The sequence below is a fragment of the Lycorma delicatula genome, chromosome 5 (genome assembly GCF_047948215.1).
Source record: "Lycorma delicatula isolate Av1 chromosome 5, ASM4794821v1, whole genome shotgun sequence".
Taxonomy (NCBI): domain Eukaryota; kingdom Metazoa; phylum Arthropoda; class Insecta; order Hemiptera; family Fulgoridae; genus Lycorma; species Lycorma delicatula.
This window is the reverse complement of record NC_134459.1, coordinates 85,428,475-85,445,625: the sequence shown is the minus strand read 5'-3', so window position 1 is coordinate 85,445,625 and position 17,151 is coordinate 85,428,475. Positions and strand designations below refer to the sequence as shown.

Sequence of the window (17,151 nt, the reverse complement as noted above, 5' to 3'; positions counted from 1 at the left end):
TTCATTCACCACAGAAGTTTACAAAGAAGCTTGTCCGTGGAAATACGAAAATAAAAATTTTGTAGCGTATGAAAAATGCTGTATCTACCAGGATTCAATCCCGGGACTTCCAGATGAAAGGTCGAGACATTATCACACCGCCATTAATTGGGAATCTATATCTTATTGTTTTTTTAATAATAATCTCTAAAGCTCTTTCAGCTGAGAAAGAAGAAAAAATTCATTCATAACCGATAAAAGTTATTTTAGAAAATATTCTAAACACACTTTACGGAGTATAAATGAAACCATAAAGGTTGTGTGAACAAACAAATCAGGAAAAAACACTACTAAAATGAAAACATTTTACTAGAAGTAAAAAAAAGGAAGACTGAAATGTATAATTATTTTTTTTAGAAACAGGTTTATAAGTTAAAAATATTGGTAACATTAAACGAAAAAAGAAATTGATAAATGTTGCAATAGCAATAGCTAGATTAAATTAAATATAACAAATTTATCTTCAAAGGAAATGAAAAAAAAAACTAGATAAAGGAAAATGACGGGGTTGACGTAAAAATTGAACCAACTAAACAAACAGTTTGATTTCTCATAAAAACTGGTAATAAATAATCAGTACCCAATTATTTAAAACGCTAATGCTTTATAATATTCTTATTTCTGATGTTCTTCTGAATTAATTTTAATTATTGACGCATTTTAATGCATATATTTAAAAAAAAAAAAATAAGGTTTCATATTTCTTTTTCGGGCAAGAAAGTGGGAGTCGATCAATATAATACATTTTGCCCCTAGGAATGATACCGCACGGCGCTGATACTTTTTCTTTTCACGTTCAAAATGTTATTATATGTATTTTTATAACATATTTTTTGTAACGCTATTCTGACAGTGAAAAGCATTTTGTTTGTTTTTAGTTTTTAATAAATTTGAATGTAATTAATCTATCGAATTACAACTACTTAAATTTTTCTCATATTTTTTCATGGAAATTGAAAAGTAAATTTTAAGTATACTTTCATGTTTAACAGCTTAAATAAAAAATGTAAAAATATTTTGGTATTTTATCAGTTAAAAGCCAATGTATGGTTTTTCCTGTTGATCGAATTTTATAATGCTTGAATTTTCCAATAAAAAAAAAATGAAATACAATTTTGTTTTGATAAGCAATGTTTTTTTTTTTTATTTTAGTAGATAAGTATGGCATCTGATCAGTAAAATGTGGTTCAGTGCTTGACCGAAGTATTCAAAACAATAGTCGATATTACGTTTTGATTTGACATTTACCACTTTTAATTCTATGATTGTTTACAACGGACTCGATTATACAAGGGAACAAAAGCACAAATCATGTTCCAAACGATTCGATTTTGAAAGCACGTTTATTTTTACTTCTCAAACTAACATTAAAAAAAAAACACTCAAAAATGAAGATTAACTATAATTTTACAAACTTGTTTTCAGAAGATAGCACAGTGTTCATAAATATAACAAATCATGGTCCATTTGTTATCACTAACCCTAAATCATACTCACTATAAATCGTTTTTATTTCCCTGAACATTTAAATAAACAGCTAATGATAACGAGAAAAAAAGATTTTCTAATAAAAAAGGTTGATAATTGAAGCATTAGCAATTCTTTTGCTCTGCCTTATTTGCTAAATTAAAGTTTTAAATAATTTTTAATGCTTGATAAGATGCCACGTGTTTGCAAATTTAAAATATCACAACCGCCGCAGAGTACGTGGGAAGGAGAAAAAAATCTTTTGAGTTTAGATTATTCTAACCTAAACAGAATTAAATCTTTTTTCTCAATATATTATTCAAACGTGTTCTCAAGATCGTAATATAATAAATCATCTGGGAAAATTATACTCACACATTTAGTAAGACTACGCTGAAAAACTAATCCTACCAGATAAAAAAAAAAAATGTCTACTTCAGCCAGATGTAAAAAATAAATAATCTTGGTAAGAAATGAAATATTCCTAAGTTTTATTTTGATTATCCTTGAAATAAAATAAATAAACTCTTATTTATTTAATAAAATGCATTATGCAACTTTTATTAATAAGATTTATATGAACAACTCTTCTTATATACGCTTTCAATGAAAATTTTATGACTTTATCCCAATAAATAAATCACTTTGTTACCTTATTTGACCAACAAATCTAAAGAAAACTACTTCATAATAATACTAATATTTACTATGACATTAAAAATGTTAAAATGAAAGGAAAATTTTACAAAGTTGTACATTCTTTTATAACAATTATAAAAGAAACACAATCATTATCCTTTACATCTCACAGATAATATATGTAAGACACAGTTTCAAAATCAGAAACTGTTCTTTGATCTCAATTATAGTGTCTTGTAATCTCAATCTATAAACTCCTGTAGCAGTTCTAACCTACCCTCAAAAACCTTCGTCTTTTCAAGGACATAAGATTAGGTACGTTGAAACTGCACAACTATATAAATCGATTTCCAGATGCTGAACATTTACTATTCCGTACAAATTTCATTGTACTTATCATAAGATCAATTTCTGTTACAAAGAATATTTTTCCATAAATTGGTGTTTTATAAATAAACGATCTGTTGGTTCAATATTAAGAAATTCTTAACATGCAATTTATTTTTTAAAGATAATTCGCTGCTTAAGTTCAAGGATTGTGCGTGGAAGTACATATTTGTACTATAATAAACGAAAAAGAAAACTGGGAAATACATAAGCTTCACTATGAAAGACGATGACTCTACCAGTCCACCAAGAAGGTTGACAGTGTAGTCCATTAATGAAAATCCAGACATTCAGGTAATTTTTCAGCCTTCCCAGTCGCTACTACTTCCTACACCTCAGGTGCCTTTTGGATTTGTTACTGGGTAAACGAAATATCCGTCTTAATCTGAAGTCGTTACGATCATACTCACCATGTCTCACATCCTCAATTTATAAAGCCCTTATACAACACAAAAAAAAAATAACCAAAGCTGAGATAAGATTTTGTAATTAATCCCATCATTATTAAGTCCGTTGATATCTGTAAATGAATAAACTTTTCATTCAATTAGAATAAATAAATTAACACTCCTTAACTGTACATTGCGTTCTTTAATACCGGATTATGTAATTTTAATGAAAGAATTTTTTCCAGTCCCGTTATAATAAAAAGTGTACTCATAAAAGCGAAGCGACAATTAAAATGGCATAATAAAAAAACTTACGTAAACCTCAATTACCGAATTAAGAAGATCTATTAAGAAGTACAGCCTTGTAGAAATATAATAGAGTACCACTTTTAATTAGAAACTACTTCTTTTGTATTTTATCAAAGTTTTATATTTCATTTGCCCTAAATAAAGGGCCTATCGTATTCTATTATATCGCAATTTTTTGGGGTTTACAGTGAAATTAACATAATCTTATTTATTATTTAATAAATATATTTCCTAAAATTGTTCAATTAAAAACAAAGTTGTCCGTTTCACCCAAATAAATCGATCTCAATTTAAATTTTCTTAAGATTTGGTTTCCCTCCTGTAAAGGCTCCATCGCAATTATTTTGAAAAAACTTTCATCAGATTTAACTCATTTCATGATTTCACTAGATGGGACTCATAATTTTTAATGAAATTATTATTATCAAACTACAAATTATTGAGTTATCTGTCAAAAAAGTTAGCTATCAGTCACATCTCTATATTTTCTTGAAAGTGCCAAAGATATTTTACTCGCAGTTTCTACATCATTCGATAATTTTTTAATTCTTGATACCATGAGATACATTCGTATACACTCCAGCTGCAGCAGAAGTTTCTCTCGATAATATTTTTTAATGGAATTTTTTTTTTTCATTTAATTTATGTATAATAGAACAGGTTGTAAAATCATTTCATAAGTTTGAATGTGTAGAATACGACTATTCAATTTCGAATTAAATACAAATAAATGAACAAAAATATTAATAATAACAAAAATAAGATATTAAAATTAATAAAAATTATTCGATTTTTGTAACTGTATTTATTATTAACTATACTAGACCCAGCCAATGTACGAGCTTGTGACGTCACGAGCAGACTGCGTATTACTACTCGGCCTGAAGACAACTTTGCATTTCTAATCGAAGTATTACTTATTATCATACGCGGTAATAACTATCATATTTACATTTACTATTTACAAATAATACGTAATTAATTTTTTTTATAACCTTTATTTGTACTAAATTATTCATTTTTAATAATAAACAAAAGCTTACTTGAATTTTCTTCACGCATCTAATTCTAACTTCTAGCAAGTTCACCATCCTCTCTAAACGAATCACAATCACTTTTATTTTCACTTTCACTATCACAGTCTACACGTATAATATAACGTTCTATCATTTCATATATCATCAGTGCTTCCAGTTTTTCATACTCTTTTTCAATATTTTTTTACTTTTTCACAACAGGGTTTCCATCTTCATTCATGGAATTAATTTTCTCCGTAGTTAATTTTTCAACTTTCTGAATGAAAATGTTGTGTTATGACTCGGCACATGTCTTTTTACGGCTGACCATACCATCTCGATCGGATTCAAAACAGGATGGTACGGTGAGTCTTAAGAACACTATGCCCGTGTTTTTTCAAAAGTTCATCCAAGCGATATTTTTTTACTATAGTTTTATGTAACTTTACACGTCGTATAACTGTGGTTTCAGCATTTTTTATCTGTATGGAATATGGGTTTTTTCTAGTCAATCGCTCATATCTTTTCTTCTGGAGTTAGAATTTGGCACTTTATGAATACCTGTACTGAGTTACGGGACGTTATCAATAACTACTACTGACATTGGTGGAAGATTTGGAATCAATTTTTCCAAGTTAGTAATGCGTTCGGAATAAAACCGATTTCTCCTCCAGCATGAATTACTATTAAACGGTCACTTTTATTAATCGGCACATAAAGTCCCTCAATAATTCTATCAGACCACCACGACTTTGTCGAACAATGCGGACTTAAAACATACGTTTCATTAAAATAAACAATCGTAGCATTGCGTTGTCTGTACTTAGCCATTGCTTGCAAATATTCAATTCTCTTCCAACTGATATTGGATTTCTTAATTAACCGTTTCCTGTTATTTTCAGTTTTACGCCATTTGAAATCTAACTCTTTCAAAATAACAGCTAAAGTTGATTCACTGCCTTTAAAATCAATAGATGACTGGTTCTTGCCTTATTTTTTTTAAAGTAGGTAATTCATTCTTCTTTGAATGAAATTCATTAACTACACTTAAATCAAAACTGTCCAGTCCACTGATAGGTTTCGAATGTCATTTATACTTTTTCGGCGTGCTGCAAGAACACGATTGGGATGTTCATTGATGAACCATGACTTTTTTCTCTTCTGAGTTTTTCAATCTGTGTTCTTGATATCCCACAAGCAGTAGCAATTCTTTCTTTGCATTGTTGAATGCCAATTGTTATATGTTTGTTGTCAGTTAATTTACCTACTTTTAGAGCTTCTTTTTTCATAGTCATAAACATTATTGATTATTTCACGTGCTTGACTCCTAAGTTTTTTTTTAACAACGGATTTTAATTCTGCCATTAAAAAACTGCACTAATAATACACAAAGAAAAATAAAATAAAAAATAATATATTGTAATTATTTTTACATTAAATAATATAATATAAATGTATAAAAAATTTGCGAAAAACAATATAATAAAATAATATGACCGCACAAAAACGCTATCCGAATACCTTCACTGAACACGATATAAACTGAACTAAAGTTTGTTTCTTTATACACACATTGTGTACTACGAATGACGGATCTAAATATAATCGTCATGAAAGACATCATTTCTACCTTAGCCATCAATTAGGAAATTGTTATTGTTTACAAGATTGAGCATTAGAGCATTGTTTGCAAGATTAAGCATTTTTAGACATATAATCAACTCGGTGGAAAGAATTGAACACACAACAACATAAATGTATGGTTTGGGGGCCCATACTGTCAGTAAAATGAAAAATTAAATAAAAATAATAATTACGCGCAAAAATAATGTTTTGGAAAACAATAATATAATAGATGTCAACACGTGACGTCATAAGCTCGTAGATTCGCTGGGGCAACTATACCGTACAATACTATTCACTGACGAACAAGTATGTCGAATTAATTTGATCAAAATACGTAATTTAATTACGTTGGTTAAAAAAGTGAATCTTGTATAATTTTTTAAAGTTACGTTATTGAAACTATAAATCTGTGATCATTAATTTGTTGTAAATATTTTTGAATAATGTTATCGTTCTCTGAATAACGTCTGTCTCCTTTGTTACGTAATAAAGAGGAAATACTCTACTGTATACCAGGATTACTCAATAAAGATTAAATAAGTGAGTCAAGAAGAAATTAACAAAATTAAAGAAATATATTTTTTTCATTAAAACATATTATTAAAACTAATGTAGTTGTTATTATATAATGGGCAAACACTAAACAAATATTAAATCTTATTTGTTACATGTACTAGCTACGTCATGTATATGCAATAATTTACCTTTAAGTTACGAAACTGGATTGTCTGTTTTTAATAATTCACGGAATATACACATGATTATGGCCGGAAGATTATGCGAGTGTTTAGTAACAAGTGTGCACATTCAGACCAGTGCTCTTAACAATTCAGCCGAGTACTTCCATATTCATCTGCATAAATAAATACACGCTTAATAATTACACGTTACTAACTTATTTCTCTCAAATTATCACATCCCAATTTCAGAAAATTGAGATAAACAGTGAAAATTATTAATCATTAATATATTTGCACTATAGCTTTGCTAGTATAATGAATTCGCAACCGATAAGTTTTCTCGATTAGTTCCAATTAATTCCGAAAATTCTTTAATTATTATCTTCATAATTAACGTAAAAAGCTTTTTTGTGTTTCAATTCTTTATTTACAGTCGGTTACATTTTTGTAGGAACCTAAAATAAATTATATCACATATGTACGTTAAAAATAAATCTCTAATGAAATGCTTCAACAATTATATGCTACTATTCAGAAGTTCTGAGGGTAGAAAATAATACGTTCACAAGGTAATTTTGAAGAACTGTTCTCTCAGTAGTGTAATAGAAAACAATAACGACAATAATAAAAATAGCAGATTGATGAAACATTTAGAAAAGAAAAAAAATAAACCAAAAAAGAAAAAATTAAAAATTAAAGTGGAAACGGAAACAAAAAGGAAGGGAGTAAAGGAGTGATTAATACACAATACTCAGCGGATGAAGTTACTTTAATTTCTAAGGTCTAGAATGTGTAGCCGGTTAAGCCTTCTAACTTCCAAAACGTTGTCTGGGTGGTTACGGTCAAGGTTTACGGCCAGGTAGTTAACGTGGTCATTTAAAAATCCGAAGTTCATATTTGAAACTGAAACGTTGACGTACGTAGAACCAAATATTCGTGGATTTCACTGATGTTAACAAACCACGGCGGGTCAGCTACAGTTCGTTTTGAAACAGCTGTATGATTACAACATTTGACTTGCTTGCCGTGCCACATAGTTGGGCACCATATAACCATATTAATTTAAAAATTGCTAAGTATAAAAGTAGCGTATTTGACAAAGAAAGCTCAAATCTCTTTACCAGAAACCAGTACATTTCCTTAAACTTCATGTTAAGTTCCATTCTTCTCCCTCACTTGAACCTTCCATATCAAGCGACGATCCAGGCGAAGGCCCAAAAACGTATCTTACATTTTCAGTATGCGTGATTAAAATGCCATCATGGTGGATAGTCTCCTCTCTTCAATGCGAATGTCACATGGTTCGGTTTAGCCTGATTAACCCTTAACGTAAAAATGTCCAGCTGATTTTGTTATATTTCCCAAATAATTTTCTGTTAACTCATGAAATTGTATTCTATTTTAAGTTGCCTTCAAAAAACTGAACAAATAAATAAAAGTATTTTTTTTTACTATTTTATACGGTTACACGATTTTGCATTGTTTTGGTAATTAACGGTAACGAAAAGGTATTTGATAGAAAATATAATTTAAAAGAAATTCTACATTAACTGCTGACAGAAAAATATAATTTCACCTGCAATATTATTTTCAAGTTATTCTTAATAAGTAACAGTTTACTTGTAATTAAAATATGCCGAACAAATTTCCTTACATATGAGATGAAAACGAACACACAATTTCAAATTTTTTTCTAACCATTTCAAACTGAAAAACTAATATACGCTCAAATTTGGGAACATCGATGCAAAAATATTATTTACCTAACGTTTAATAAGGAAAATTTTTACAATTTTTTTTATTGTTGTTATTTTCAACGTAGTCGAATTACGTTGAAAAGAAACAAAAAATACCTTTTTTTTCCTTTCTTGTTTATCTTAACTTTTTAACAGAAAATTAACTCTTGAATAAAATAAAAGCAACCTCCATATTTGGTTATGAAGTCATGATACTTAGTTTAAAACTCACTGGAAATGACGTAGCTAGCCTAGTATAACACAAAAATTACAATTCGCGTTACTGAACAAAAATACTTCGCCCAAAAAAAGTCATTTACTTCATAAACCGACCGTAGATACAGCTAACTTTGTTAACAGTTCAGAAACCACAAAGATTAGCAACAAAATGATGTTAACAATAACTTATGTAAAGTAGTAATCTTTAAAGCTTAGTTACTTATCTCTTCATGATTTAATAATCGTACAACTTGATTTTATAACAGCTTGTTAAAGTTTCAAAATTCAAAGTCTCAAAATTTTGTAGTACTATTGATTTAATTTGTGGTAAGAAGAAAATGAAAATATAAATTTTAAATGAAATATATATTTTTAAGTTTATTTTCACATTTATCTAACACCATTTAAACGATTTTAAACTGCAAATTAACTATTTGTATTTTCCTGGATTGTTTTACGTCTATTCGTACAAAAAAGGCTATGCAAATAAAATTTGGGTGCATGATCATACTTTGTGATCACTGACAGCTTTTCCTGTAAATCGTAAAATACCTAGTTAATAAATAATTTTTAATTATTTATCTCTAATAACTATTACTATTTAATATAACAAAGGCAATACTTCAAGCTCAACATCACGTAAATAATTACATGATAAGCTATTAAAAACACATTCATATACCCATAACCGAACATCAACTAGTGTAGTGATGTTATTAGCTGACCACTAAATCATAGTTTGTGATTGGTGAAGTTTAGATTGACTAGTATTTGTGGATGTTGTAAAGAGAGAAGAAACTGTTACTTTTTTTAAAAATGACAGAAAAAAATCAGAAGTGATTGCGAAATAAAATTTTATGTACTTTTCATTTTAATTCAAAGATTTTTACAGAGGTTAATAATTATTAATAAATCAATACATTTATATAAAAACAAGGTAAAAAAAAAATGTATATATGAAGTCGGATTCGAACCGATGTGAGTATGGTTACAGATCTGAAACGTTCTCATTTACACCACATAAATACTTCAGCGATGTGAAATAAGATTAATATAGAAACTAATACAAAATGCTGATAAGGACACCACAAAAAAATGTGATGAAATGTGGCTTCCACCACAATAAAATTGTGTAACTGTCCACTTTATTAAAGAATTGGAGGATCGTATCTCACTTACAAATAAAATAAATTTAAATGAAGCGCAGAAAAAAAATGTGTATATGTAATTTAATAGGCCTACAAAGAAGTCATGTGATGTCTACATCAGATTTTTTTTAAAAATGACAGATAATTGTCATCTCAAAAGAATTAACTTAAATATAGCTGATGCCAGAAGTATAAACTTTTAATAAAACTTATTTTACTAAAGAGAGATAAACTCGTAATCTGACGATGACTTCAAACAGCAGAAATTTAAAGAAGAACTGAAAAAAAGAAAAACTGAAATGTTTAGAACTTTTTATTTAAAATATATTATAGAGTAAGGACATGTAATTCCTAACCATCGTTTAGATTTCAAAGTGGTCATTCTACTATTAAACGAGACATATGGTTCTTAATTTAAAGAAGTATTGTTCGGTGGCATTCTATTTGGATGTCCAGCAGGCCTTCGACAAGGTCTGGCTGCTTGGTCTGCTCCAAAAGCTGAAAGCAAGCCTTCCTCAACCGTTCTACTTAATCCTGTGTAGCTACCTAGATGGACTTTTTCCCAAATTAATTATAGTCAGGAGCTGGCAGGGTTCTTTGAGATTGATTCGGGTGTTTTTTAACAGCCGACTCAGTTTTAGGACTTCTAGGACTTTTAGGACTTAGGATCTTGTACTCTGTTTTCACTGCTGACCTACCAACTCCGGACAATGCCACTGTTACTTCATTTGCTGACGAGACGGCGATCGTGGCTGTCGATAATATCCAATTTTTTATTTTTAAATCTATAAACCTTTTTAAATTTTTATCTATTGTCAAAATATGGTTAATTGCAAGAAACTTTACTACTCATAGAGCTTCTGATTTAAAAAGTAGGAATTTTAAATCGCAAAATTAAAGAAATTAAACATTTTTCAACTTAAACCAATATCAGTTATTTATTATTCATTCATTAAAAAGAAATTTAGTATTTTTCGTAAAAAATCCTATACAATAAAATAATCAATAAAAACCAAAATTATGGTAAGAGACCCCCACTATGCATAAGCAAAGTAAAAATAAACAATAATGACATAGAACTAGTAGAAGACTTTAAATATTTGTGGGAAAACATCACACACAACCTCCAAGAAAATCCAAACTGGAATGAAAGAATAAATAAACTCTTTGATGAGTTTATTTATTCTTTCATTCCACAATAAAAACACAAAACATCTATAACAAAGAATGCTCGTCCATAAACACAAAAATAAGACATAACTCAGTTATCCAACCAGAAATACTTTACGGATGCGAAACCAAATTTGGACCGTACCAGACAAGGTTTACCGACAAACTGGAAAAGATTGAAAGACAGATTCTACGACGATGCATCGGGAAAAAAATTAAAAAAGACGGGATTTGGAGAATTATTCCAAACGAAGAGATTTACAATACGATCATCCCGATAACTAATAAATTTAGAAAGAAGAGAATTTACTTTCTAAGGGATATTTTCAGAATGGAAGAGACCAGACTTATCAGACGGATAATCGAACTTTTATGGAACACGAAAAGCAGACCGAACTGGTTATACGAAGTACAGAAAGACATGAAGGAATTAGACATAACCCGTGAAAACCTAAAAATGAAAACCGGAAACTATGAGAAATTAAAAAATAAAGAAACAAAATTCTTATCAAAACCCAAGAAAACAATAATCCGGATGTACTCTGAACAAGAAAGGGCAAGAAACCTCTGAAATTTCTGAAACCCTCAGAAATTACTGGCAAAAAAGAAAAGCTGAAAAACAATAAATCAGCAAGAAAAGAAAGAACTTGCCAAAAAAAAATGAACTAAAGTGATCCATTATGGTCTTAAAAGTAAAGAAAACAAAAATAATTATAAAATTTATAAAAAAATGTAAGAAATCATTTTGAGCGATTTATTTTATAAGAATTTTAACTAATTATTATAAGTGAAAGCAAAATATATATTTATATAATAAGTTCGACAGTGATAAACAATATATTTTAATTTACTTTCTTTACATAGCCCGACAGATAAAACATTTAAATCCTATTTCCATTATAAAATAAACATTTTCAAATAAATAAAATCATACTTCAAATATATAAATGAAATTTCTCTATTTGGATTCAAGAAAGAAACATGAATATTAAAAATGATAAAAGATATTAAAAACCTCTGCTTCTGCCTAGAAGTCATTCAACCTTAGTGCAACCGTATGACAAAAAAAAATCGTTAAATCTCAACATCAAAGGATAACACAAAATACTTTCAAAAATATTTAAAATATTTTATGCACATTACAGCATTTTGTAAGTGTTCAAATTAGTAAAAATTCCCAAACATCTTAGCTCCATCTATTCTGGTCATTTGTTTCTTATAATTATATCTTAAATTGTTACAACTCTGGCACCAATTTAATGACGCGTGACTAAATTATGTATACTCCTTCTCAACTGCATGTGATAATTGTATATTCTGGTTTGCAGTATAGTTATCTCATCTGATACAACAGAAATCGATCAGTTAAAAATTTACTATAACACAACCATTTAAATTTATAACTTTTTATTAAAGTTATTTTTATTTAAACACCTTTATTCTTTATTACCACTCTTCTGCCAGATTGAGTATAATTTTTTCTCGGCAGTAGTAAACGTCGAAATACTTTCATATTTAAATAAAAAAGAAAAAGTAGAAATGCAATTTCTTTAGTTATGTTGGAACTTACGTATTAACGCCACCGCAGCTACAGCATTATTTAAAAACGAAGTAGTCTTAGTTTGTTTAAAATAGATTCAAAACAGTCTCTTTATTAATTTTAATAAATGGTTATATATTTATTTATTTTATAAATATAATTTAACCAAACTTAACCTACGCTCGCTTCGCTCCCTAACCTTGACTAATTAACACTGTAATTTTTTGAGTATTTATTTAATAAATTCAGTAATTATTGCAATTATAACCCTAATTAATTATTTATTACTTAAATAATCAAAACATTACTGTTGATTAGTCAAGGTTAGCGAGCGAAGCGAGCGTTTGGTTAGATTATATTTTCATGTTTATATCTTTAAATATGTTTTACTATGATGTAAGAATTTATAATAAATAATAATAATTTATTATTTATTACTATGCTCTTTATTGGCGTATTAGCGCAACTTCTGCTGCGGTGGCGTTAATACGTAAGAACCGGTATGTTTTTATAATAGAAATAAATTTTGAATAATGCTCATTAAATTCGTAATTATAACGAGTTTTTTGAGATGAAAGAATAAGCAGCTATATATTTTAAAACTTATAGATAACAATATAATAAATAACAAAAATTTGCGTAATTTGATGTTTATGAAGACTTTCAGTGTTTAAAAATTACAAAGTTTTAGCGGGATTTGAAAAAATAAATTTCTGATATGAAAAGGAGATGCAAAGAGAAAACTAATGTATTTTTTCCTTTCTTTTAATATTCTCCTATATTTTTCATGTATATAATAAACTTTTCCTTCCACCCTCCTCCAAAAAAAATTATTCATCAATGATTATAAATTTATAATGCAATGCACTTTTTAAAATTTAAGTCATAGCTGGATGCATTTCTTGGCTTATCTAGACATTGAATAAACCTAATGTTAAAGCTTAATTTAAACGAAATTAAAGAATTAATTAAAATAAAGAATAAAATATATTTAAAAAAACAAACAATATAACTTACATAAAATGGAGTTTAAAAAAAACCATTTCCTTAAAATCAGATTTATTATATATTAATAATATTTAAGATGTTTAATTTTTATATATTTATATTTCCATTGGCCAATTAGGACTTTTTTTATGTAAATATGAAAAATTAAGACCTTAACACTTCTCAAGTATTAATGTTTTTTATATTTAAGAAAATTTAAATTTTGAACGTGAAAATATTAAAAATTATGTTATTCATTTAGAAAAAAATTCTGAAAGCTTATATAATAAACCCAAACAGGAGAAAATTTTATTATTGTATGTACGCATTGGAGTTAGGATAACGGGATACTGGGAAAAATAGAGGAAAATACGGTATTAAAATTGTTTTTTTTTTTTTTTTTTTAATTGATAAATGTGAGTATTTTTCTTTCTTGTAGTGTAAACCTACATAATAAACTATGTCAGTGACGTAATCAACTGCGATGTTTTTTCTTAGTAAAGGAATTATCTTCTAACTTAATATAGCAAAAGAGAATAAAATTAAACAACCAAATCTAGTTAATTATTCTCTTTGTTGAATTGTTAATTAATAAATAACTGAACTAATAAATTAAATACGTAACAATAAAGTAAAATATTGTTATTCATTCCCTGAAGAAGTTTAAATTCTACTTTAATATCTTAAATTAATTTGATATAATCTTGTACGACGACATTCATATAAATTTTTATAACCTCAAAACACACATCAATAATACGTTTAAATCTGCACAATTAAGCAACCGTTATCTAATTTAGTATAATTTCTCATAATTATAAGATGTTATATTTTTTACTCTGTAATTTTGTAAATAAATATTATATTTCAGCAGAAGACGAGTAACGTTTTCCAACTTGAATACGAATAGAATTAGTAATTTAATTATACCTTTAGCAAATTCATCCTGATTTAAACAGTAATTCTCATTTTGTTAACGTTCAACATTTTAATTTATCATTCATGTGACAACCGAAATATTTCGCTCACGGAAAATAATTTTTGATTTAATTGTTTGGTACAATAAATTTACATTACTAATAATTAACATTATTAGTAGAATTTATTAGTAACATCATTAATTAATTAATCATTATTAATAAATAAACATTAAAATAATTTTTGATTTAATTGTTTGGTACAATAAATTTACATTTACTAATATTAAAAGTTATAAAATAAAAACAAAAGACGATGTAATTTTGTTATTGTTTCCGTTTTAAAAAGACGTTCATGAAGAGGATTTTTCCATAAAACATTAAAAAAAGATTACTAGAAATCAATATTTCAAGAATTTTGTTAATATTATTGTATTAACAATACAATACCGTAAATTTATTATTGTATGATTTTTATGTGCTAACAATACAATACCGTAAATTTATTATTGTATGATTTTTATTATAAGATTATACTAACTTAGCAAGGGATACAATCTTTTCAAGACTTGAGTTGCAACGATGTCACAGTTATTTAAAACTGAACGAAAATGTCCAATCTAAAAAACTCGGATATTTAAATTAAAAAAAGGAAGTATAAAAATATGTATATAGATTTGAATGTGTACCCAAATAAATAATATTCTTTAAAAAACCATCCGCACCAAACGGTGTTAAAATGAAGCATTAAACATGATTTATAAATTATACTTCATTTCTAATAATATATTTTTTTCCTGAATCCCTTACATCTGCTGAGATTCTTCCTTTTTTGACACAAATTTAATACATTTAATGAATTTTAACTCTTTCATAAACATAGCACAAAAAAAAAAATTGTATACTTTTTTCAGCGGTTAATCCTTCTCCTAAAAGGTATTTATTTGGTAGCTATTCGTGCTTATAATCCTCTTACGTAAAATCTAAAAGATGTAATGAACTTAAACAGCTTTAAAAAAAAAAGTTTGCCCATCACCCATTTAATCTGAAAGAGTTTTTAAGACTGTAGTCCAGCTACAGCAAGTTCTTTTTATTCAATTTAGTCCAACTAAAGCAAGTTCTTTTTATTCAATTTACGCGTAACATACGGTTACAGTTTTAATATATTTACAAATAATTTTATAACGTTTTTATAATTCTGACAAATAAATATATTAATTGTGAATAATACTTTGATCTAATCTTTTCCTAATACTTTGTAACAAATTATTGATATTATTAGTAAAACAATTATCAATAATGTTACTATCCTCTAATTTACTACAATGTTAAATCTTTATGTTGGTCCTCTTTAATCCCTTTTCTGGAATCTTCAATAAGTATTATTTTCGATTTGATTTCCTTTCTAGATAATCTCAATTTTTATGGTTCTAAGGGATACAACTTTTCTGTTATTAGCAATATAAATAAAATATTTTAAAAAACCAGTGAATTCTCTAGAATAAATTTTAAAGGTTACATTTGAATTTATTTCATACGTAAATTGTTAAATAAGTTATATTAGGATAAATGAATACAGAATAATACTTGAAAAAATTATCTTGGAATGCAGATTATAGTTATTTAAAGTACCTACAAATATTTTTTATCAACTAATATTTTTTTATAAAATAATATAAAAATATAAAACACTGTCTTAAACACTGTTGTATATATAGGTTAGTGAACTGTATCCATAGTATGAATGTGAACGTGCGTGTGGGTATGTTATTTGTAATTAAAAAAAAAAAAAACATTTTAACTTATGTTAACAAAATATAAGCGACATATTAATTACATGTACGGTGTTCGTTAACACACATTTCGTTGTATTAACAATGAAAATATTTTAAATCTAAATGACCAGAAAATTACACTAAAGGTAATTTCTACGCTACAATAAATAAAACAAATACTAACCGGTGAATTACAAATCCAGTATGTTAATCTATCATGAATCCTAAATTTAACGGTGCACGTTTACTTTATAAACAACACGTTAATTATATATCTATAATTCACACAGAAAAGAACTTCACTAATTAGAATTTAGTTCAAATAGATCAAGCACGTTAACAACAAAACGCGTAAAACTGTAACGGCGTTATCGTATGTTAGCAACGCGGTAGTCACACGGAGACTAACTAAACGAAAGCAAGCGGACGCTACCGACAAGAACCAACACGCTGATAAGAGCGTCTATCCCCACTCAAAGTTCGATAGAACGCAGCGCAACAATTACTATGTTCCCCACTTTTATCTTGTTGACTGTTACGTTGTCAATGCGTAACTGCAAAACAACAGTCGGTACCTGTGTTGGTGTCTGCATTTAACCTGCTTCTACTGTAAGTAAAAGTGCTTGTTATTGGAATTAATATTTTTGGTTATAAATTATTATAAAATAATGATTTTTTACTTTTCGATTTTTTTATCAAAACATCGTTTACAGCGTGTTTCCACATCAATATAATTAGAGATGTTATGTTAGTTGATAAAATATTAATGTTATTTTAATATACTCATATTTAACATCAGTTTTTTTTAAATATTGAATCGATTTTAAAAGTGCTTATTATCTGATTAAAAGTTAATTTTTTCTTTTCGTGTAATAAATAATATTATTTCTTTTCGGTTAAATGTTTACCAGCATAGATAAAAAATCCGTTTGTTTGAAGATTAATTCTTCATATATTAGAAAATTTTATATAAATCTAAAATTTTTATTTTCATAAAAGTATTACAAATTATTACTGATTATTAATTGGGCATCCTGATATGCAATGTTTTATTTACCTCATTTTAGAAGGCCATGAAAACTCACATCTGTAAGGAATCCTTGAGTG

General features: G+C 27.5%; 1 protein-coding gene across 1 annotated transcript in view; it reads right to left on the bottom strand.

The window, feature by feature from the left end:
- LOC142325698 (atrial natriuretic peptide receptor 3) overlaps nucleotides 1-16,431 on the bottom strand; it is a 405,515-nt gene extending 389,084 nt beyond the window's left edge. The window contains exon 1 of the mRNA XM_075367727.1: nucleotides 16,229-16,431. The gene's annotated coding sequence lies outside the window, so the exon portion shown is untranslated. The remainder of the gene's footprint in view (nucleotides 1-16,228) is intronic.
- Nucleotides 16,432-17,151: the final 720 nt, after the last annotated feature.